The sequence below is a fragment of the Marmota marmota genome, unplaced genomic scaffold (assembly GCF_001458135.2).
Source record: "Marmota marmota marmota unplaced genomic scaffold, marMar, whole genome shotgun sequence".
Lineage (NCBI taxonomy): Eukaryota > Metazoa > Chordata > Mammalia > Rodentia > Sciuridae > Marmota > Marmota marmota.
This window is the reverse complement of record NW_026000240.1, coordinates 11,887,143-11,912,098: the sequence shown is the minus strand read 5'-3', so window position 1 is coordinate 11,912,098 and position 24,956 is coordinate 11,887,143. Positions and strand designations below refer to the sequence as shown.

The 24,956-nt window shown below is 41.9% G+C and overlaps 1 long non-coding RNA gene across 1 annotated transcript; it reads right to left on the bottom strand.

Annotated features, from left to right (window-relative positions):
- Positions 1-4,772: 4,772 nt before the first annotated feature.
- LOC125613588 lies at positions 4,773-24,535 on the bottom strand. Its single transcript, XR_007344148.1, has 3 exons — positions 24,423-24,535; positions 19,345-19,414; positions 4,773-4,890 (listed from the first exon to the last, which is right to left on the bottom strand). It is a non-coding gene; the product is annotated as an uncharacterized LOC125613588 (long non-coding RNA).
- Positions 24,536-24,956: the final 421 nt, after the last annotated feature.

Genomic DNA, 24,956 nt, shown 5'->3' with positions numbered 1-24,956 from the left:
GCTTCTGAGCAGCAACAGGGATTTTTAAAATTTAATTTCATTCCAATTTTTATTTGTAGCCCTGTTCAATGTAAGATTGTGTAGTTAATAGTAAATTTTTAAGCATTTGGGTTAACAATAAGGTTTCTTGATTTTTCTGGAAGATAGTATTTCTTTTGCTCATTTAAATATAGGGTTTACTTTTCCCCTTGTAATGGCCCAGCATGAGCCTTGCACAGCAATTTGAAGTAATATCCTTTTCCATTCCTGTCGCCTAACAGCCACTTCAGGTATCTGCAAGCCCATATGTGCAGGATCTCTGTGGTGACTTAGCTTATTTTATTTCTCAGTTCAGTTCAAGCAATTGTATGGGTGACTTAAATTGATTTTATATTTTGAAACGTTATTGCAATCATTTATCTAACCTGCTTTATTGTAATGTAGTGCATTTTAAGTTGATGTGCAATGTGTGAGTAGCTTTTCCAATAATGCAAGTTTCTGATTCGCAGCAGATATAGTGGTGGCAAAGCCCAGACTTGGCTTCTAGAAGACGCAGTGAAGCTCACATACTTAGAATTTCAGAAAACCATAAGAAAGACAAAGTGATCATTCCATAGCAATCTAACGACCCACATATGGATGATTTGTATTACATTTTCTAAGGTGTGGATGGATCATTTCTATTAATTTCCCCCCAAAACCTGAAGATCTATATTTGGATGCCATTCACTCTTTCTTTTCTGTTGTTATTCATTAATCCTAACACCAGAAATCTTTAGGCTTTGAATATCCCATTACACCTATCTGATCATATCAGTCCTGTTATTTTGAGGCAGTCAGGACTTTTTCAAAGTTATTACAAGTCCTCGTTTTTCACTGGACTTCACGTGTCCCTCTTGTATGACCGATGTGTTTTACTACTGTGCATTTTTTAGGTGTAGCAGTGAGAGATCACTCAGTATCAGCTTGGGTTCATTTCCCCCGGGTTGAGAATCCCAAGCCTTGCAGCCCTCCTCCCTGAAGATCAGCACTTCCTGAGCAGTATGGTCCCGGGCAACCTTGCTTTTGATGCATCACTTCAGAAACCTGGTTCAGGGTCAATTCCTGAGCATGGCTGGTTCTTGGCGTGAAGAGTATAAGAAACATAATAATAAATATGTATGTATATGTTTGAGCATATTCCTATCCAGGCATGTGCTAGTAGTGTAAGAGTTTTATATTGCAATGTAAAATCATAACCTTCAACATAAACCAACTTACTCTTTACTTGAAACTCATTTTTGTGCTCAGATCTGCCTCATCTTACTATAAACATCCATTCACAACAAAAAGCAATTTTTAAAAAATGCCATCGTGGGCATAAGGAACACCCAGAGTGTGTGGAATCAACCTTCACAGCCCTAATGGATGACGATGAGAACCCACACCAGAAAGAAGTGTTCCTTTGTCACCTGAAGAGGCTCTTTCTGCAGGAAGAAGAATTGCTAGATGCTCTCAGAAACACCAGGATTGGTGAGCAGCACACAGGGCGTTTTGTCAGTATGACCTGAATAATTATAAGGGTTGACTTGGGGCTGATTTGACATGAGGTTCACCCATTCATAATTCTAAATAAAAAGGATCCACTCTGTGTAAACATAATAACCTAATTGAACAGAGAATGGGGTGGGCAACTGGTCTATGGCCCCCTCTAAGTTTCTAACTTGACCTTTTAAAAAATTCTGCCTCCTTAAAGTTAGTACTGGCATATTGATAAATAATTTTGTGATTCTGAGACCAAAACACAAACAAAAACAAAACTGGCTTAAGTCTTCTCAATTATAAGTCATCAGATCCTTTTGACACTAGCAGGCTGTTCATAGGAGAGAGAACTGTGATTTTGCTGTGTTGTGTGAGGAAGAGACATTTATCACTGAATCTCTGCAACCATTTGGTATTGGAAAGCCTCATCAATCTTGAGCGTACGCGGTTGACATTTTGTTTTACTGCTTTTTTCCACATATTACAAGAATAAACAATTTATAAGTAACACGAGTACAGTGGATTCAATCTAAGTCACACACATTCTGAAGGCAGAGCTCCCCAATGCCATTTTACAAACTGCTGAACAGTAAGTGTTTATTACCTTTTTGTGCCTATAAGGAAACCTGATGTACACAAAGCTCAAAAGCCTTCGGGTGCAGACTTGAAGGTTTATTAAGTGGGGAAAAACCAATTGCATTTTCTCTTTTCTAAGGGAGATTTTACCTAGTGCTCTGGACATCATTAACTTCCTCTTAACTTATGAATTGCTCTATTTGTGAAAAATTACCCTGGACCAAATATGAAAGTTAGCATTTGATATGAGAGGCCAGAAGGTTTCAGTCTCATTAGTTTTGTTTCTCTATTACTTGGTAGAATATGTGTTCATTCAATATATTTTAATGACTCACCAACTGGATGGGAAGCCCTTGGTTGTAGCAGGTGTGTTCCAGAATGCCAAGATGGATCAAGGATGGCCGCTGTTCTGGAAAGGCTTAGTTCCAGTACAGACCATAATCAAGACACCCAAACTATTAAATTAGCAAACCTGATTGTACGTGGGTGTCTTGGCTTTGTTACACTTGTGAAGAGAAGAAAGCTTACTCTTAAATCGGGCTGCTTAACTCTGAAGGAGAGACTCCCACGTACAGAGTGGGCCATTAACTATAAATAAGATAGGCAAGCAACTCTGAAGCCAATTAGGAGGTGAGTTAACAGCCGTGTTTTTGCAAACATGCCAACTTTCCAGAGAAAACCATTCAATCTCTGAAGATTTTCTAACGTTCCAGGGCTTTTATGCAAGGTTTTTTTAAACAAAGATTCAGAATTTATTGTAGTATTTTTATGATTCTCTTACTTGGAAATGCTTCTCTGTGCTGGGGAATGTGTAAGATGTGATTATACATTTTGAGAGCAATTACAGCCCTCCGCCTCTCGTCAGGGAGAGCCTTCCAGACAGAAGTGGAAACAGTCTAGTCTCTGTGGGAGACAAGGATGTTCATCTTTGATTGATGGGTTGGCATCCACGACACCTGGAATCCAAACAGTTGGAGTCATACCTTAGGAAATGCTTCAAGGACACAAGGAAGCACCCTCCGGGCAACACAGATGCTAACAGAGATGGTGCATCCAGGATGGGCCCTGTGAGTGGAGGAAGAAGCTGACCTCAAATAAAAACCAGAGGGCAAGATGAGGGAGGACAGGCAGCAGCCCGGCAGCCGCACTTGCTCCTGTGCGCTCTGGCGATGCACCCTTTGCCTGTCCTTGGGGTCTCTCTGGCTGGCTCCTTTTAGTCTGAGAATGGGGCTTCCGTCCCCCCTCACCTGGGCTCCTGCTAACTGACCGAAGCATCTCCAAAGTCTCCTTATTCATCTTTTCTTCCTCTTGCTGCTCTTTTCTTTTCTTTTTTTCTGGAGGATGAGCCCTCTGTTTCCAAAGTTTACTAAAAAAAAAAAAAAGTTTAATTAAAAAAAAACATCTATTTGGTACATTTAATTCTGTAAATTTCTGGATATCTTTCTGGACACTGGTGTTTATGATGGTGATGGTTTAGTCTTTTGAGACTCATAAGGGAGAGGATCTGTTACTGAGAGCCCACGTGGCACCGTTGTCATGACAGGAATTTCAAGGAAATAGAGGTCACGGCTAGTGGCTCATCAAGTTGTATGTGCAGGAAGCTTTTCTGGGGCTCAAATTGTTTGTATGTAAAGTGCAGCCGAAACTACATTATGACAGTGGACATTTACCTCCCTGAGAGCTGAGATTCTGAAATGACCACTTATTAGGAAATTGATTTATGTGTATATTTTTAAAAGTTCCTTCAATATGTTTTCAGAATGATGCTCTGATGTAGACTGGACGTGTGTTTCCAATCCTCAAAGGAGATTTGTATCAAAACAACAACAACAAAAAGCATTTAATCCTACTCATGATGGTTACTGAGGAGACAGAAAGATAGAGGGATATTGTTTATGTCTTTCAGCTAAGCTATTGATTTGGAGGCAGAAGAAAAAGCTTAAAGCACTTGTCTTCAAAAAGCAGAGACAGAGAGGTGTCCAGGTGGTGATAAGCTGTGTTCTTCCTAAAAGGCACCAGCAAACAGACACCATACAGCCAAGACCTCTAGTTCATGGGTAAATCAAGGGGTTCCTCTTTGGAAGCAACTCGATGTTAAATGTTCCTAAATGGTGAAGCATAGTAAGTGGTTAAATACTAGTGAAAAGTGAAAAGACTTCCCAAGATCCGGCTACACAAAGCCCAATTTATTTGTTCAGACTGTTATTAATTAACACCTGTTTATGTTTATGGCTGAGGCATTGGGGACTCAATAATAAACAAAATATAGTATTTCTTCTCTGTAAGGAAAGAGAAAGAATCAAATTACAACTGATTCTAAGAAGAGGAATTCATAAAGAACACCTACTCCTGCTTCGACTCCACGGCCTCCTTCTCCCTCCACCATCCTGTGCCCAGTCTGAGGGCAGAGGCCACCTAGAGCAGAGAGCCAGTGTCTGAAGCCTCCCCGACTCACCAAAAAGCAACTTTAATTAAGACAGTGAGGTACTGACTTTGCAAATCCACAGACAGAGGTAATTGCTTCAAATCTTTCAGGGAGAAATCTTAAAGCTACATGGGAGATTTTGGGAAAAGAAAGCCTCATTTTCTGAGATCTGAGAATCCAATAGTCTATGCTGCCTCTGTTGCCAGATGAAAACCCAATGTTTCTGGGTTTTATTTTGTTTATAACCAAATGGGGATCATAAAGTGAGAGGAGGCTTGTGCCTTGGCAATGGGTTGCAGTAAGATGCAGCTGAAACTCCTCTAAGCCAGGAAATGGAGCTGCCTGGTGCCATTCAGAGAGACCTCGCTGGGAATCCCACTTTACACATCCTAAGAAATAGAAATAGTTTTACTGCAGAGACACCTGCATTCACATATTCACAACAGCCAAGATCTGATCAGCATGGGTGTCCATCAACAGATGAATGGAAAAAGGAAATGTGGTACGTATACACAATGGAGTTTTCCTCAGCCATAAAGAAGAATGAAATTCTGTCACTTTCATCCTCAGGGATGGAACTAGAGGTCAATGTGTTAAGTGAAATAAGTCAGGCACAGAAAGATGACATTGCACATCCCCACTTGTAGTGGACACTAAGACATTTGCAAAGAGTTGAATAGGATAGTGGTCACACAGCCTGGGGGCAGCGTGGAGAAAGGAGGGGTGGAGAGGACTGGCAATGCAAACAGGGGTGAAGTGGGGTGGGAGGAATAATTGCTAACCTTCTGTATCACAGCAGGGTAACTGTGGTTGGTAACAGTTAAATACCGCAAAATAGCTATTAGAGAGAATCTTGAAAGTTCCTGGCACAAAGAAATGATCGATGCCCAAGGCGATGGATGCCAGTTACCCCATCTGATCCTTGCGTATTACATACATCCACTGTAATATCACATTGAGCCCCCATATATGTTCAGCTATGTGTCAATTAAAATTTTCTTGTTGGTTGCAATGTGGATAATAGATCAGAGGATGATGAGAGAGAAAGTCAGCTATCTTCTGTAGTTTTTCAGATCCTTGATGGTAAAAGTCTAGAGTACTCATAGTAGATATGGAGGGGGATGAAGAGATTTAAGGACAATTAACTTTTGTGAATTAGGTAGCTGTGAGCAGTGAGGGAAAGAGACATAGGAATGATATTCAGATCTTAGGCCCTAGAGTAGATAGTCAATTAAGGAAATTCAGTAAGCAGCTGGATCTATAATCGGACAGCATGAACACAGATGACAGACGTCCTTGGGGTGATGGTGCTACACTGCTTGACCAAAAGTGGTGTCCTGGAGAGCACAGCAGGTCATCTGGTGGTTACTAAAAAGAAGAGCACAAATAAAAAGTAATCTCTTGAGCTTTAAAACTAGCTTTCACTTTTTTCAGTCTCCAATAAAATATTTCATGAGCAAATTTACTTATTTATATAAATTTATTTACATACGTGCTATTTAAAATAACTTAAAAATTATAAAAATTACTAACTTGACTGTGTGTATACCCTGGAAGAGAGTATAAGTTACATCAAAGTACACATATCTCTAATTACTTTTTTCATTTTTATTTACTTAAACTTAACATTTTTAAACAATGCATTCTGTCAACCTGAGATGATTTGATTATAACAGGAATTTTTAAGATACCAAATATTCATTTGGAAACCACTTACAGGTTTTGCATGTTGTTGCATGTCTTTAATCCCCTCTACTCAGGAGGCTGAAGCAGAGGGACTTCAAGTTCAAGCTCAGCCTGGGCAACTTAGTTAGACTCTGCCTCAAAAATTTTTATAAAGGGCTGGGTATGTGGCTGAGCAGTATAGGGCCCCTGGGTTCAATCCCCATATGGGGCAGGGTGTTAAGCATTTGGAGTCTCCACTAACAGGCCCTCTGGGTCCCACAGTAACTAGATGTAAGCAGTTCATGGAATAATGAAGTTGAGGGATGAAGAGAGGCCCTGACATGTGTATTTTAGTTTTCCCTGATTAAAATCTTTCCTGGGCCAATTGATATGCCCTAGAAAATGAGTTATCAGATAAGGCCACTGAATTAATTTTAGTTTAATTGTTACAATAAGGCTTTTCCGACTTACTCTAGCTCATCATCTACTTCCTCAAAACTTCCCAATGTTTATATTTGGCCCATATTTATCTTTATAACTCTAGATAAATCGGGTAGGATGATATTTTCAGACATGATTTAGTTTTCTCCTTAACATTTCTTTATGGTCTTTGCTCTGCTGCCAATTTAGTCATAATAATTCATTAGCTCAGGGAGGGATGATGTAAAAGAAAGCAGAAGTAAATCTCGGGCTTTTGGATTTCAAAAGCCTATCTCTCAAGAGAGTATAGGAAAGAAGTCAGAACATAAAAATAAATTTGAAAGGATATATGATTAGATGGAGGGCAGAGGTCTCCACCGTGGAGACTAGATTAAGAGTCTCTTGGCTGGGAATGAAAATGAGTCAGAGGAGAAGCAAAGTAAGCTGAGATATTGATGGATCCCTGAAAAAGACTCCACGGCCTCCTTCTCCCTCCACCATCCTGTGCCCAGTCTGAGGGCAGAGGCCACCTAGAGCAGAGAGCCAGTGTCTGAAGCCTCCCCGACTCACCAAAAAGCAACTTTAATTAAGACAGTGAGGTACTGACTTTGCAAATCCACAGACAGAGGTAATTGCTTCAAATCTTTCAGGGAGAAATCTTAAAGCTACATGGGAGATTTTGGGAAAAGAAAGCCTCATTTTCTGAGATCTGAGAATCCAATAGTCTATGCTGCCTCTGTTGCCAGATGAAAACCCAATGTTTCTGGGTTTTATTTTGTTTATAACCAAATGGGGATCATAAAGTGAATTTATGTTTGAGTACTTAAAAATATGATAAAGTTAAATCCTGTGAAATTTTCACAGAAAAGAAATATTCTTTATTTAATCATAGAAGTTATCTACCCACTTCCCCCTCATCTGGCCAAGTTGATCCCTGCATCATTTGACTTCAATTTCTTCTCTATGGAATCCATAGAGCCTGTGTTTTGTTTTCCTCAGTTACAGAACCATGACAGCTCAAATTGCAACTTTTTGAAAGAAGATAATTTTAAAGTTGTCTTTCTCAAATGGGTAAACTGCTGAATGAAATTTGACAAAAATCAATTGAAAGATAATGGGATTATTCAATATTTTCATTGGAAGTGCTCGTCAGTATGATAAAGTAAGAAAGAGAAATGGAGATGTAAGACCCAGAGTTTCGGGTAGCAGGATTTTTATCTACAGAAAATATGAAAGAATCTACAACTTAATTAGAATCATTGAGTGAATTTCAGAAGGATGCTGGATACAAAATCAATATTCGGAGGAGTGGTTGGGACATGGATGTTCATAGCAGCACAATTCACAATAGCAAGACTGTGGAACCAACCTAGATGCCCTTCAATAGATAAATGGATAAAAAAAATGTGGCATTTATACACAATGGAGTATTACTCTGCATTAAAAAATGACAAAATCATAGAATTTGCAGGGAAATGGATGGCATTAGAGCAGATTATGCTAAGTGAAGCTAGCCAATCCCTAAAAAACAAATGCCAAATGTCTTCTTTGATATAAGGAGAGTAACTAAGAACAGAGTAGGGTCGAAGAGCATGAGAAGAAGATTAACATTAAACAGGGATGAGAGGTGGGAGGGAAAGGGAGAGAGAAGGGAAATTGCATGGAAATGGAAGGAGACCCTCAGGGTTATACAAAAGTACATACAAGAGGAAGTGAGGGGAAAGGGAAAAATAATACAAGGGGGAGAAATGAATGACAGTAGAGGGGGTAGAGAGAGAAGAGGGGAGGGGAGGGGAGGGGAGGGGGGATAGTAGAGGATAGGAAAGGCAGCAGAACACAACAGACACTAGTATGGCAATATGTAAATCAATGGATGTGTAACTGATGTGATTCTGCAATTTGTATATGGGGTAAAAATGGGAGCTCATAACCCACTTGAATCAAAGTGTGAAATATGATATATCAAGAACTATGTAATGTTTTGAACAACCAACAATAAAAAATTTTTAAAAAAATCAATATTGGCTGCAAACAATCTTATTTCTAATAACAGTAACCCTTAGAAAATTAAATTTTAAAAGTACTTCTTTTGTAAGAACATAAAACATTAACACCTAGGAATAAGTCTTACAAATAATGTGCATGACCTACAGAAAATTATCATCATCACTGAGATATATTACTGAGTTCCAAATAAAAGAAGGAAGGGATATATCATGTTACAAATTGTAAGAGTCAATACTGAGAAGAATATTACTTCTTCCGGTAGTGATCTGTGGATTTGATGCAATCCTAATTCCCGACAGGTTCTCTGTGCACGCGCGTGTGTGTGTGTGTGTGGTGTGCGTGTGGTGTGCGTGTGCGTGTATAAACTGAGAGGCTGATTGTAGATTTACACAGCAGAGCAGAGGGCCAAGAGAGTTAAGGCATTTTTGAAGAATCAAGAGGAAGCATAGAATGCAAGTTTTCTCGGATCTCAGAAAATTAGGCTTCTGTTCCCCAAATTCACTTAGGATGTTACTTTGAGATTTTCCAATAAAGATCTGAAATACTTACCTTGGACCTCAAATCTGCAAACTCAGACTTTCCTACAAAGAATGAGGAGCTGAGGAGTCCCAGGAAACCTGAAGGCTGCAGTAGCGCTGTCCCCGGGTCACACCCTCATACACAGAGCTGGCTGCAGGTCAGGGAAGCCCGAGGAGGCTGGCGTCCCTCCCCGGGGTGTGCCAAGGCCACTGGAGGCTTGGGCTGCACCCTCTGCTGCCAACCTATTGGAACCCCTGTCTTCCACCCTCACTGTTAGACGCGTTTCTCCATCCCTGACCCATTCCAAACCTGCCTGGCTCGTTATGTGCTGCTGCTGCTGCTGCTGCTGCTGTTGCTGTGGCTTCATGTTCTCTGTGTGCTTTCTCCAGCTACACCAAAGTTGCTGGAAGTTGTTTGCCGACCCTCCATTGTTGCTTTTGGTCCGTGATACTCAGAGTCTGCTGTGAAAGCTAAAAATGTCTGGAAGTGCCATCTTAAGAAAACTGGGGCAGGAATTAAGCTGGCATGTAACTGGGACAGTTCCAAATGGGGACTTGGAGTTCTGTTCCAGTAGTAAAATGAGATGCTCTGCTATCTTTTCTGAAACATCCTGCTCTTCTGTATTGTATTTCATTTTGATTTCTTTACTCAAAGCACATTATCGACGTGGCAATGTCTTCCCAGGAAAGCCACTCCTCTGGAGTACAGAGATATCAGAGATGGCCTGTGGGACCACAGCGTTCGGGACGCTTAATCTGGGCAAGAGGTTGGGCTTTGAAAAGCTGGCTTCATGTATCAGCATAAACCAAGAGCTGAGATGATCTGGGTTTCTATTTTCAGGGCATAGTTCAGTCCCTTGAGCTGATATTAAAACATTTATATAACCCACATCCAGACACAAAATCTATACAGCTGTTTTGTAGCTGTGGTTGTCATTGCTGTGTGGTTGATGCTGGGAGAAAAAAAGCTATGTGGTCGAATTTTCAAAAAGCTAATTCTTTGCCAATGACCAAGTAACAGTATCAGACAATATTCCCTAACCTCAGGTGTTGAGAGCCACAGCCGAAGGGGCCCCAGCAAACTTCCAGCTGCCGACTGATGATTGGCTCACAGCGGCCCCAGCAACATCTAGCTGATTGGCTCCTCTGCAGTGATGCTCATTGGGCTGTTTCCCTGCCCTTTCAGACCACGGAGCTGCTCATTGGGGGACTTTTTTGGCTCCGCCCACGTGACCCAGCCAATCGGCCTCAAGAGCAGGAGGATTGTGGGAGGTGGAGAGAAGCTTGTGTGGGAGAAAGAGGCTTGTGGAAAGCCGGTGGTGGCAGTTGAGGCTCTGAGGGTTTTTCCTGAGAGGCTGTTTTGTTTGGCGTGTGTGGTTCTAAAAATAAAGTTAGTTTCTTTTGACAAGTGGCTCCTGATTGTGCCCAGCCAGACTGCGGCACTCAGGTTTTTAATCACGGGGCAAATCTCAGATTAAGCATGATGCCAACTCCTTGGAGTTTAGGCCCAAGAGTGATTTCAGAGGACCACAGGGATGGTGTCCCACAGGCTGACCTGCAGGAGACATCCGGGGACTTCTGGAGAGAGGTAACTCCTAGATGGGAGTTGGAAGGCAGGTGGCTGCTTGTCACGGGGTGGCAGATCCTCTATAGCTTTTCCTTTAGCAGTGGGTGAGATAGAAAGAGGAGGAAGGCTGTCTGGGAAAGGGACTGGAAAAGAGTTCACCTTCTTTCCTTCACTAAAATCCATCACCCAGGTGTTGTCTGGGAAGTGGACAGGAGGTCCTCATGGTCCCTGAGAAGAGCAGACCTCAAGCCACAAAACAGAAGATGGAGCCACCTCGGGGTGCCAGCTTGACCCCTGGAGCAGCACCAGTCAGCACCCAGGTGCCGCCCAGCGGCCAGCAGAACAGCCCAACCCTTGCTCCCACACACCCAGGAAGTAGAAAAAGTTGACCCAGAAAATGACTGTTTGTTTCTGTTCTTCCCATCCTATTTTTACCCCCAGGCCAATATGACCTAGGAAATGCAGATTGTGTAAGAACTGAAATGCTCTCTGGAGAAAAAGCCAACATACCTCCCGACTTCCCCGTGGCCCATATTCCTTCGTCACTTTCCATCCTTTTTAGATAATTCTTCCTGAACCTGAGGCAGGCTTTTGCTCCTCTGCTTCCTGCTCATCGGTGAGTCAAGGGCAAGCTGTCACATAAAACTTAATTACAAGTCACATCCTCCATCAGGACGCTGACAGTTTGAATTCTCAGCGTCATTGGGAAACGTCATTTGTGTTACCTCTGTTAACATCCCTGTCAGGTTGCCTGATGCAAAAAACTTGGAACATCCTGACTTGGCTTTCTGGTTCTCTGCAATGCTGCCCTCCGGCAGGAAGGCCTCTACCCTCTGTCCTCCTGGCCCAGCTGCAGTCCTGCCTCAGACAGCTGACCATTGCCCTGCTGCAGCCCCTCTGCCTTTCAGGCTGCCCCCTGGCAGCCACCAGAATTCTGTATGCAGAGTGCAAATCAGATGAGATCACTCCTTTAACCTAAAATTGCCCATGGTTGCACAAAGAACAAGCTATAGTTCTTAAACTCGGGGTGGGACAGGAGAGACGTGGAGAACTTCCTGGAACCCTCTAAGTTCTCTGGAATTGGACTCAGAGGCTATTGTATGAGCATTAGTTACGTTTTTCATAAGGAGAGTGTCAATAGGTTTAAACACATCATTAAGAATCTGTGCTGTAACATGTGCCTCTCCCCCATATTAAAAACCTCTAGAAGTCATTGGTGTCCCAAGAAGACCCACTGCCAGCTAGCAAGCTCTGTAAGTGCAGGGAGATGTGGAAAGTTCCAGGGTGCCGAGGCTGTCGTAGATCCTGACTCCAGCAGATACCTGATATGGCTGATGTGGAAAAAAGGGCGGGAGTCCAGTTCTCACAGGACTGTTGTGGGCATCAAACTTAGCAACACAAAGTCCCTGGACACCTTACTATGGTGGCACTGCATGATCATGTGCCCAGCAGCATAATTCACAACAGCCAAGCCACGGAACCAGCCCAAGAGTCCACCGATGGATGAGGAAAATGTGGCATCACACAATGAAGCTTTCCTCAGTCATAAAGAAGGACAAAATTAGGTCATTTGCAGGAAAACGGATAGAACTTGAGATCATATGTTCAGTGAAAGAAGAAAAACTCAGAAGGTCAAGCATCATATGTTTTCTCTCCCATGCAGAAGCTAGAGGGGAAAAAGGAAAAGACAGGTGGGGAGGATCCCCTGAACATCAAAGGAGATCAGTAAAGGGACCCAGGGGTGGAGGCAGGGGGCAGGGGGCAGTGCTGCGGAGCGATACTGTCCAAATTATATTGTTGTACATGTGCATGGATGATGAAAACAACGAATCCCATGATTTTGTACACCTATAGTGCACCAATAAAAAATGTGGAGAAAATATAAAGTAACTGAGAAATGATGGTCCCTCCAAGACTGAAGTTTCTTCACTGCTATCAAGTCCTCGCATCCCAGAAGAGATCATCACTCTCACTGTGACAGCTAAATCCCTCCTCTGTTGCTTACAGAAAGCCCACATCAAAGTGGCTGAAGGGAACATATCAGCTCATCCAGTTCAGGAAGTTCAGAGGCGCCATGGACTTCAGGGCCATTTGTACAGGACTCTGCTTTTGAGTTTCTGTTGTACTTTCAGCTCTGTTTCCCCCTATATATCAGCTTCTCCATTAGGTTGGTTTTCCTCATGGTGACAAAGTAATTGAAGACTCCGCAATTGTATCTCATACCATCCAGAATGAGAAAGAACTTTACACCCTGAAATTCCTAACCAGAGTCCCGAGATTCCTTTTGCCTGGCCTAAGCTATGATCAATTCCTCAACCAACTTCTGCAGCTGAAATTGCATCTTTAGTCTTATGAATCTTCTGAGCCAATTTCACCCCAGAAGAACACAGAGCTATTGTCAAGGGTCAGTGATTAAGCACTAACAACCAGGATTCCCTGAACAGTGCCAATATGAACAAATACCGGCCCAAGAGCACCAGACACCTGCTGGAAACCACCCAGGCTCCTGGGCTACTGCTGCTGCCCGGGCAAGGAGGCTTGGGGAGGGGTCTGCTGCTCAAGAGGGAGTGGATCCTCATCACCACCAGTTCATCCTCTGGCTGGAAACCCACCACCTCCCTGCTGACTGAGGGCCATCACCAGAGAACAAGGCTGGTGCCCGAGGAGGACAGCTGGTCTAGCCCCTGCTCTCCATAAAGGAACAAGTCACCGGGGGAAAACACACCGTTTTCCTGCTCTAAAAACATTTCTTTAAAAATTCCATCTTAAAAGTGTCAGTTAGCAATTTATATCACTCACACTCCAGAAACACTTAAAATGCATTACTTGATCTTAAATTATTCCAAGCTATTTTCAAAAGTTTAGCCACTTTTATCTAAAATGATTTTTCTGAATCATTTTTTATTCCATGGTAGGAGGGGCAATTAATAAAGACTGTCTGATGTTCCTTAGTTTCATTTCATATTAAATGATTCACAAACCCCTTCTTAAACTCAACCCCAGGAATCCCAGCTAGACCAGAGAATGAGGCCCTATTTATTTATTTATTTTTGGTACTAGGGATTGAATCCTGCGGCGCTTTACCAATGAGCCACATCCTCAGCCCTTTTTATTTTTTATCTTGATACAAGTTCTCACTAAGTTGCTGAGTGCCTCGCTAAGTTGCTGAGGCTGGCCTCAAATTTGCAATCCTCCTTCCTCAGTCTTCTGAGCCACTAGGATTACAGGCATGGTCCACAGAGTCCAGAGTGTGATGCTGTCTTGGAAGCAGAACGGGCCCTCCCCTTCTCCTTTGCTTCTGATTCTGTTTCCCTCTGCTGTGGGTCTGGCTGCCCTCACCAACAGGGTGGGGACATCATAACTCAGTCACTAGGGATGCTTCAGGAACACGTTAAAATAATGATGTCAGCACGCTGGAATGAGGGAGGGGACTGAAAGCTGTTCTTTAATATCACATAGCATTTTCTTTAAAAAAAAATGTAAAAGAGAAATGTGTGTCCAGAGGAGTGGGTTTGGAAACTGGGTAAATGTGAAAATAGGAAGGGGCATTAATTTCTTGCAGAGGTATGGGATCAGGCTGCTCCTGCATACCCAGAGGGAGCTGGGGGAGAAGCATAGCTTCTTTCAGAATATCACATTAAACACCTTAGGGGCACGAACTGTCTCTTCATTCACTCATCAGTCATTTGTTCTATTCAAGAAGTATTTATTAAGACCACAGGTGTCCGGCAGCTCGCCAACTCCTGACGATACAGACCACAGCCAAGTCCATGAGCGTTTGACTCCCTGGAGGCTGGATCCCGGTGCCAGACACAGAGAAAAGATAAAAAAAAAAAAAAAAAAAAAAGTCTTAAAGAAACACAAACTATATCAGATGTTGAAAAGTGAAGGAAAAAAAAATATTAGCCGAATTAAAGGACAGAGAGTGGCAGGGAGAGAAGGTGACCTGTGCAGGTTGGAGAAGGCCCCCCGAGGGTGGGAGGATCCCGGACCTGTCTGGGCTGGAGAGTTTGAGGCCACACAGATGGATGGCCTCCTAGCAACCCTGAGGAAAGGGGGAGAAAGAGTGAGGGGACCAGGGCTCAGAAGACTGTGCAGCCATAACTGCCAGCTCCCAGGCCTGCATTCTAGGACAAACTAGCGCTAGTCACGTGCCTTGAAAGCTTTTCAAACTTGCTGTTTAACTGAGAGGTCTTTCTCAAATGAAGTTTTATGTGGAGTCTCAGTTTGTGAAATGAATAAAATTCCTCTCTAGAGGAAGCAGTTAGAAAGAAGTTTTCCCAGGTTTGGACCTTAGCCCCAGATCTTTTTACCCCAGGCCTTGCCGTTGGGAACCACTGCAGATCCCAGTTTCCCTGCCTGCCCTTCTCGACTGTACACCTGTCCCTCCAAGCCTGGTGAAAGGAAAAGCAGGTGAAAGGTACTGCATAGAAAACAGGGAGACAGGAACTGAGGCAAGACCCATCTCTCCACTTCCTTGTTGGTTTCTGCAAAACCAACCTTATGCTTCTTTCTGGATCCAAGTCAAGTTTTGAGGGTGAGGGGCCTTAAATATCTATTGCTCCACCACAAATCATCCCAAGACTTAGTGATTCAAACCAGGGTGTACCAGTGCGTTTGTTGGAGGGGAATTGCTGGGTCCAGCCCACACTCTATAAGAGGAGATTTCTCAATGGCATGAATCCCAGGAGCTGGGGACGTCTTAGAGGCTGCCTGTCACAGGCAGAAAAGCACAAAAGCACGTGATGTCAATTCGTTTAAGCCTTAAAGTGCTGAATCTATGCAACATGACTTGAGTCTTTTTAGTATGTTACTCTCCTTTCTTCACAATAAACTGGACTTGGGTTTGCCAATTGCTTCTAATTTGGTGTCCACGTTTTGTACCCAACTATTTTCTTCTAAGGTTAAGACATGAAATTTCTTTTGGAGTCCACATTTTGTACCCAACTATTTTTCTTCTAAGGTTAAGACATGAGATTTCTTTTTGAAAAGAATTCTGTTCCAGATTCTCTTGCTGACACGATTTGGCTTAATTCTATGTGAATACAAATAGAAACAACTAGAGACTCTATGAAAATCTCCTGGGCACACCTTCTCAGCCAGTAAAATAAAGCCTCTGCACGTGGCCCTGCAGAGTACTCACGAGCTAGTCGGATGATCAAGAAAAACAAATACCTGGTCCCTTTCCTGAGCTTAGTCATCAGGATTAATTAGTCTCCCTCAGTTTACCCAGGAAATAACAAGGTGGATGACAGGGATGGGGTTTGCATTTGGTGACATTCTCCACTGAACTGGGAGCTCCCGAGAGCCACTGGGCCCTGACAGCATCCAGCCTAGAGGAGGGATGCAGCATGGCTCTGGGGAAACCCAAGAAAGTGCTACTAAAGTTTCCCTATTTTAACGGTTTCTAGAGAACTGATTAATAATTTAGGGAAGAATTTGAGGATCTTTACACTAGATAATGTTTCTGAAGGGTCATGAACATCAGATATTGACCTCTGTCCAGATGCACCTGTCCTGCCTGGGCCTTTCCCCGACCCCTCCTTTCTTTGTTTTGGAGAATGATGACATTAGAACCTGAATTCCAACTCCTTGTTTGTGATCTCCTTGGTAGATCTGCTCCTTTATCTGGGTTATGTCCCATATGTTCAGGATGCACACGTTATTATAGTTCTGTTTGGTTTTCTGCCTTGTGTCATAAGAAGTCCAAGCTAAAAACCCATGAAGGGTGGAGAATATCACTACCTACATACCACTGAGCACTTCATATATGCCCGAACTCCAAATTATCTTTAAGGTATGTTGTTAGGGCTGTGCACACGTTACCCTAAATATGATGCTTCAACATGCTGAGCACATTGAATTGAGGACGGGGGAAGGGTCAGTTTCTAACCTTGCCTTGTTTCTCTCCACCCAGCCCCCAAGCACAGAGAGGGGCTCTCTCTGAAGATCTAAAAGGAAGTTTTAAAAAATCTATACATACATATATGCAATTGTGTTGGAGTCTCTCTGTAAGATCTCGTTAGTCAGGGAAGATTAGCTCAGAGAAGAGAAGACTTCCAGGTCTCCATCTGTCTCCACTAAGTACCTCCATTAAGTATCTTCTGGGGATGTCTGCTCACAGACCTTTTCCATACAAGACAACCTTTGTTCTTAGTGCAGTTTTGCCCCTCACCTTCCCTTCCAGTTCTTCTAGAGCTGAGGACCTTCATCCTAGCTACTGTCTATTCTGCAGGTTCATTAATTTCTCCTAAAAGTCACTTACTACCCTCTGGAATTGCCGGTCACTCCCCCGACCCCATTTCCCTCTGGTCTATGAAGAGGGTATTTAAGCTTCAACCATCTGGCCCTTCTTTGAGTTTTATGTTTTGGCCCCTATGTACAAGTGCGTGTCAAGTAAATCTGGATGCATTTTCTTCTGTTAATAAATTGTCAGTTCATTTCAGGGAACCTTCAGATATCAGAGGAGAAGTTCCTCTTTCCTTTAAGACATCAGCAGTCCCTAGCCAGGCTCCCTGTTTTTCCAGATGAACCTTTATATGTTCTCTTTGCAACATCTCTCTCTCCTTCATAACAGCCTACTCACGACCTCATGGCTGTTTGAGGGCTGGTTTTATTTCAGGGCACTGACTATTTTATTGTGGAGCTGAACTGCAGGGGTTAACCTTCTGACCCCATCACTTTATGCCTAGGTGACAAGGCAACTTGGAGCTCACTCTGTGCGGCAGCTTTCTCACTGCATAAAGGGAACAAGGATATGATTTACTCTGTGGAATTGATTGTTTGTTTGTTGGGTCTTTTGCTTTAGCTCTGATCAGAAACTTGAAGTTGGGGATGGCGGGTGCATATTGCCTCACATGCACCACAGTGTGATACAAAGAGCCCACTCAGTAGACATGTGTCGACTAAGTGAATAAACAACTCAACCTGGAAGATTTCATTCATGCATTCTGTTTTGGTAGCAAATCCAGGAAATAAAGTAGAAAGCATCGATATGGATGGTGGTGGTGAAGGTCAATTCTGGAACCCTTGGCCTTTGACCTCAATTGCTATTTAGATTAATACAAGGCAAAATGAATAAATTAAACCCTGTAGACTAGGGATACCATTTTACAGAGTTGAGAATGTGTGTTAAATGTTGTGTTGTAGATAAATAAACACTTTGTTTCCTCGAGAATGAAAACCAGTAGAATTCACTTTGATATCTCACTTGATATCAATACATGATGTCCCCAGGGTCTAATAGTAAAACCTGATGAAGCGTTAAAGGCCATCATTGCACAATATTCAGAGTGGCCTTGCCCAGAACGTGCTTTGATGGCTTTCTTACACTTCTGGCTTTCCGGAATAAGGACTGAAACGGCCCTATCTATTAAGATCACATAAAAAATGATGAGGTGATTTTTAAAAAAAAAATATTTGGTCATTGCATAATCTTAAAAAGAAATAACTCTCAGATGTAAGGGCTGGGAGAAAATCAGTCAGTATACTAATCCCATTGTACACAATTCAAAATGAGTGATTAAAAATTTACCAGACTCTCCAGGGGCCTGCCAAGGGATTGTGTTCTAACTAGAGCTTTCCCTGGCTGCCTCTCCTTTGCACGCCACCTAGTGAGCTGCCCCTACCTCAGCACCCAGCACTGTGCTGTGGAGAAGGAGAGCAGAGGCAGGGGAGACCTGGCTCTCCTGCGGTGTGATGTTGGGGGACTTGGGAAGGCTTCTCTGAAAATAATTCTGATTTTCCTCTACCACCTTGATGATCTTTAACATTCCTTTAAAAAGACAAAGTCTTCTTATCCATGATTGGAATGAAGATTTTAAACACAAATTCTCTTCTAGGCTTCCAGTTAAAACAAAGTAAGGCTACCCATGTGGCCATTTTCTGGGTTGATTTGCTAAGAGGCCCAAGAATGGGGAAACATTTCAGTCACACAAACAGATTAGTCAATATCAAAGAGGAAAGTCAACATCTTGATTTTGGCCAATGCCATCTCCAATTAAACTGAAGACAAAGCTGTGCATTTTCTTTGAAAACACACACTTTGTCGGAACGGATCTTCTTTCCTTGGAGTTTCCTAAGAATTTTTTTTTCGCTCTATTATTTTTAATGTACATGTTGTAAAATAAAACACAACATTTTTCTGGCTCTTCAAACAAAATGTAGCTATTTTAGAATCCTACTGCTTTTGGAAGAGGTGAAAGATGTTTAAATACAATCACATATTTTTGTTGAATTATCAAAACCAACATGAAGAAATGATGTCCTTTGTGTTTATTTGCTCAATTAATGGATAAATGAATGGATTAATAAGTAAAAGAAAGATGAAGAAAGAATCGTATGTACAGTTTTTGGAATGGACACAAGGTTTAGAGACGGTGGTAGAGATCAAAGGGCACCAGTCAGCACAGAGGGCTTGGCAGACAAGCACTAAATGTAAACATTTTCTGTTTTACATTTTTCTTTTGACCAGTGGTATTTACACTGGCAAATGGAATTTGACTTGTGCTGATACAAAATGAGAAGAAAGGGAAGAACCTCAAATGAAAGTGATTTTGGCAGCTGCAGGGGCCAATCTTTTCGGCCCTCTTTACCTGGGGCTCATAGCTATGAGCTGTGGGAACATTGTGTGCTTGGTCTCATGGATGCTTTGCCAAATCTCTTACCTTAGTCCAAGGTAAGTGGGAGGAGGCCTGATTTGGGGAAGTCCAAAAGACCAGGTTTGGCCACTCACCCCTAAAATTAAAAAAATAATAATAATAAGGGTGAGATATGAAAGGAATATATTCAGTAGAGCCAGACCAGGAAGGACAGGAGAAACCAGGCGTCCAAAGCCTTGAGGATAAAGAAGGGAAGGAACCAGAGTGGGAGGCAAAATCCTGTCTTGGGCAAGCTCTGCTCTGGCTGCTCATTATCTCAGAATCGGCCTTGTGGAGGCTTGTGGTGATAAGAACGTCAGCTGCTGCCTGGGGGCAGCTTCAACTGTGTCCCAGGATGTTTATCCATTGGACCTCCCGCTCCCGGAACCCCAGATGACTGCAGGAAAAGAATGACACACAAGAAAGGGTAGGTCAGAAGGCAAGATGGAGTTGGTTCCCGGGTTCAGGACATTCCTGGAGACGTCCAGGCGTCACGTCACTCTGTGGTCTGAAACCGGATGCTGTGAAAGCTAGGTGACAATCTGTTCCTTATCATGTCCCTTCAAGTCTTGAGAGTCTCTTAGGGATTCTTATCATGGTGTTTTCAGCCTTGATGGAGGAGGCCATGATCAGCTTGAGATCAACACTCCCTATATGACTTCGCACAGAGTTGAGCAGGAATCTGACCCAAAGTGGAGGGCAGCAAAAGAGACAGATGCAGAATAAAGGCAGAAGCCAAGCTTTTACCCTGTTTTTAGCTACCCATGGGACATCTGCAGACCCAAGTGAACAGTCAGCACTTTTAGCAAAATCAACTTCTAAGTCCCATTACAAATATAAGTTCATCACGTTTAACACGTTCCACTCCTGGTGGATGCTGAGAACCGGGGCTGTGCATATGTGGGGATATGGGAAAGAGCCACAGTGTCTTCAATTTTGCTACAAACTTTGAACTGGTCTTATAAAATAAACTGAAAATATTTAAAAATAGATACATCAAACATATGACACATAACAGTCCTCAATACAGAGTTGTGATTGCTGATATTACCAGTTTGCTTATCCCAGTTTGAACCTGAGTGATTTTTATTCTTTAACCTCAGCTGGTGTCTAGTGAGACACTAACTCCCTCAGTTCTTCTATGGTCTTCTATGTTTTTACCGAGAGGACCTTGAGACAGGTCCTGAAATGCTTTAGCAGAAGACTCAAGGACAGCCCCATGCACAGACCCCATCAATACCACAACTTAGATTATAATGATCCCTTCCACAAAGTAAGTGCAGCTCCCCCACCTTCCACATTCTGCCTATGATTCTGGGCATGGCGTAGATTCACAAAAACATAGATACATTCACATAATCCAGCCCAAGGTAAGTTGTCAACTCACTGTACTACAGTCTGCCCTCTTTGTCTTTGTGACTTTGATCACAGAGTTGAGTCTGTTGACTTTGATTGTTGTAGGGATCGCTAATGAACTTGAATAATACCTATGTGTGATCACCGCTAAACTTCTGCAATTATTATTCAATAATGCTTATTAACAACCTAAGAGGCAGAAATCATGTTGTTGACTGGAAGAGATAATAAATCAGATACAGGCTCAACATCTCATAGGCTTGTGAGAAATACAGACAGGCAAACAACTGAAGTGCAAAAAAAATTCTATGAAAGATATTCCCACAGACTCTATTATAACATCTTAGGGATGAGGTACTTAATTCTGCTTAGAGCTCAGAGAATCTTCTTTGAGTAACTGATACTTGAGTCATGGTGAAAGATGAACATGGGTTCTCCACTCTGGGAGAGGCAAGGAAAGCTTTGCAGAAATAGGGAATGAGAAGCACATGCAAAGACACGGACCCCTGACAATGACTTTGTAAGAAGGATGTGCCCTAAGCTACACAATAGTGGGGTCCTGACATAAAACTGAGATAGGACCCTAAAACCAAATTGTAAAGGCACTACCTGTGAGAGATTTGGTTATTCCTTCAAAGGCAACTGCTCATAGGCAGAACTCAATGAAGGACCTTAATCTGCATTTTAGGAATATCATTCAGGTAAATCAAGGTGTGAGTGCTGGTGACAGGAAGACCTGGACGGAGTCAATCCAATAGTCCAAATAAGAGATCAGGGCATGGGTGGTGCAGAGAAGCTACCAGGTCAAAGAGATATGTTAGAAATAGGTCAAATTCAGGGACAGTTGAGATAAGTGAAATTGTACACCTGGATAATTCATAACAACCCAAGTTTTTGGCAAATGAATGATGTCATTGGCAAAAAAAGAAAGAACGAAATAAAAGAACAGTCCGGGTTTGTTGTGTAATGTGGCCCTATTCCATTTCTTTTAAAAGGCTCTATGTAAAGAGAGGTGCCAAAGCCATTGTAGGAAAAGCTAATTTTGCTTTGTGTCCTATTCACATTAATTCTTGGGAACAACAGGAAACAATTATCAGCTAGAGGGATTGTATTAAGTAATAAAAGCTTTATGAGAATGATTTAGTGCACACAATAATTTATGATAACATTATAGTTTTGTGGTTCCATTGTTCAGTGCTCCATCTTTAACTGAAACAACAACAACAACAAAAAATTATGGGGATAGAAAATAAAATGTTTGAGAAACTACCTGTATAATGTAATTGCATACTATTATACATTCTCACACGATTGTTTTGAGGTTCACTCTGTTAGGCTTTGGAAAAGGTCTTTTAGGGAATAACCTGTGTTTATGGAAGTATCTATCCATAAATAATTCTCCATACTAAGGAGAAAATATATATCAGCCCTGATAGCTCAGATACTATGGAAGTTGGGAGAGTTTGGGTTTCATTTTAATTTGATGTTAGAAGTATGTAAGCCAAAATTTTAAATATGGAAAGGGGCTAAGAGTTTGTCTGGTGCTACCTTTTATTTTATATAGCAGTTAAATAACTTAAATAAGGCCAAAACTGGATAAAATCATGATCTCATACTGGGAAACTCTAAGAGTTAATATGGTAGAGCTGAAAGGGAAACTATCTCAAATAAACATATCTGTAGTTCAGTCCCAGCTCTGATACTACGTGTTCAGAACAAATCATTTAATCTGTCTCATAACTCAGTTTTCTTATCTTTAAGAAGGGATCATATTTTTTGTATTACAAGAACATGAGAAGCAGATGCAACGATTTGCCAACACTCTTCATGAAAATTATAAAACACCAAAAAAAGAAGAACACAACAGTTTATATTTGTAGGGTAAACCTTCAGTTATAACTTCTTTTATAGGCTAATGTTTACTGAGCTGTTGCTGTATGCCAGAAATTGCTTTAAATGCTATTTCATTTTCCTCTTGCATTAACCCTTAATGTAGGTGCTATTTTCTAGTTTTATGGGTAAAGAGGCCAATGGAGTTCAGAGATTAGCTAGCTTCCGCTGGGTAACATGGCGAGCAGGTAGAGAGGAACCTAGATTCAACACTGCATCTCAGTGGTGGTGACTGGAGTCTCCACTACCATGCAGCACTGTGGGAGTTGTGAAAAAGAGAACCATGTCCACACTACAGAGCTTGGCTGGAGAAGAATGAGGCTGAAAGATGGAAAGACAGCCGAATGCACTGGAGCCTGGACATCCATTCTACTCCAGGCTCAAAGGCAGCCCACCGAGGCGGGATTACATAGAAAGGGTTTTGCAATCCATGCTCAGAAGAAAGGCGGGGTGAAGACTGGAGGGTGCTCAGGAGGGATGATAAACTGGTCACTTGGAAGGGTCAACATTTGGTATCTCTTCAAATATTTATTCTTGAAGTATTTGTTCAGTTAAAGTCTGACCCCTGAAGCTGTGTTGAAAAGGGAGAAAGAAGATCATAGGTGGTGGCAAGGAACACTCTCTTGTCTCTTGTCCAGAAAAAAATTAAAAATGTGCTCCAAATCTGCACACTTGCTTTATCACAAGGAAACAACTGACATTAGCGAGGGCAATTTTGTGTAAGTCTGTTTGAAGAATGTGTGCGTGTGTGTGTGTGTGCACGTACATACATATGGTGGGAGGGAAGGGGTGGAAGGGCTTCTCTCCCTATTCCTCACTCTCTAGAAGGGTAGAAGTTTAGATAAATCCATTTTACTTTACTGCTCCATCGGCAATCCGCCATCTCTCATATATTTGTACTCCACTTAAAACTCCATTGAAACTCCTGGGTTTCCACTTAATTCTGCTCTTATTAGGAAATTCAATTTTGATCCAAACTGGATAATAAGGAAGTTGTGAAGCTTTGAGAGCAGAACAGGGTAGATGGTAATTACTAAATGGTTTTAAAAGTGCAATGTTGGGCAGTTTAGAAAAATGGAAGCCAAAAGATCACAAATACAGAATAGTCAGAGCCAATACTTAGCAGGATTTAAATTGAAATGCACACACACACACACACACAAACATTGCTCCTTAAACTCGCGAATTTTAGACCTGATTCTTCCTCTTACATTACTCTTCATGTGATTTTAGGCAAAATTCTTAATTTAGTTTTATTATGTAAAACCTGGGTAATTTTATTTAGTGTCATTTCATATTGATAGTATGAATTATAAAAATGTAATATATGATATAATATGTAAATAGCAGGTACATACATTGTTCATTGTGTAGCAAGGCCTAGACACTTGGTAAATATTAAGCTCATTTATTCCTTTTAACAACAGTACCTATGAGGTAGGTACTGTTATTATTTCATTATACAGATGAGGAAACTGACGTACAGAAAGTTAGAGTGTATAAGTCGTAGAGGAGAGAATTGGGATTGGAACTCTGGTCATCTGTTTCCAGAATGTGTATTATTTACCAGGCATGATATTTAGCCAATCTACAGAACTGCCGTGAAGACTAAGTGGAACAAGTTACCCTTTCTGGAAGGAGATCAATTTTAATAACATTATTTATAACTTTCATTGGATCCCTTTGAAAGTCTGGTAAAACCACAAAGATTATATACCAGCAAAATACATAGATTTACACAATATACGTAAGTTTTAAAAAGTTGAAATAACATTTCTAAGATTTCACAGATCTCTGGAAGTCCTTTCATGGGTACTAGTTTTTAAAAGTCCTGACTCAGCTTGGCTGGGTCTGCTTACCTCAGGTCTTCCATCTGCAACGAGATGGTAGAAACACAGTGGCCTGCTTCCCGCTCAGGTCTGTGAACTGAGAACCCTACATGTAATTTGGGGATGAGTTCTATACCACTTCCGATTGCATAACTTGTGTTTTTCAAACTTCCTGGTTCAATTTTGCTTTAAAAGTATATAATCAAGGCTAAAAATGGAGTGGAGAAAAAAAGAGTTTGGCCCAAGTCTTTGGTTTTTGAGGAATCCAAAATATTTGAAAAGTCATCTGGAGGGGTTGGTGGCATTTGGCGGTCCCTAGTGCCAAGAATCACATCCTGTTGGCTTCTGCTGACTTGCTCTTGACCTTGACCGTTTCCACATCCTTCTTCAGCAGGGTGCACTGCGGGAGGTGGAGGGCAGCCCCGTTCTGGACCACACTGGGGAACACCATGCTACAAATTGCACACTTCACCATTGTTTCCTTCCATTTAAAAATCCTGACAAAGGTTTCTCGAGTTGCTTGAAACCCCCGTGTGAGTCAAATAAAAAATGCTCAATAGACAA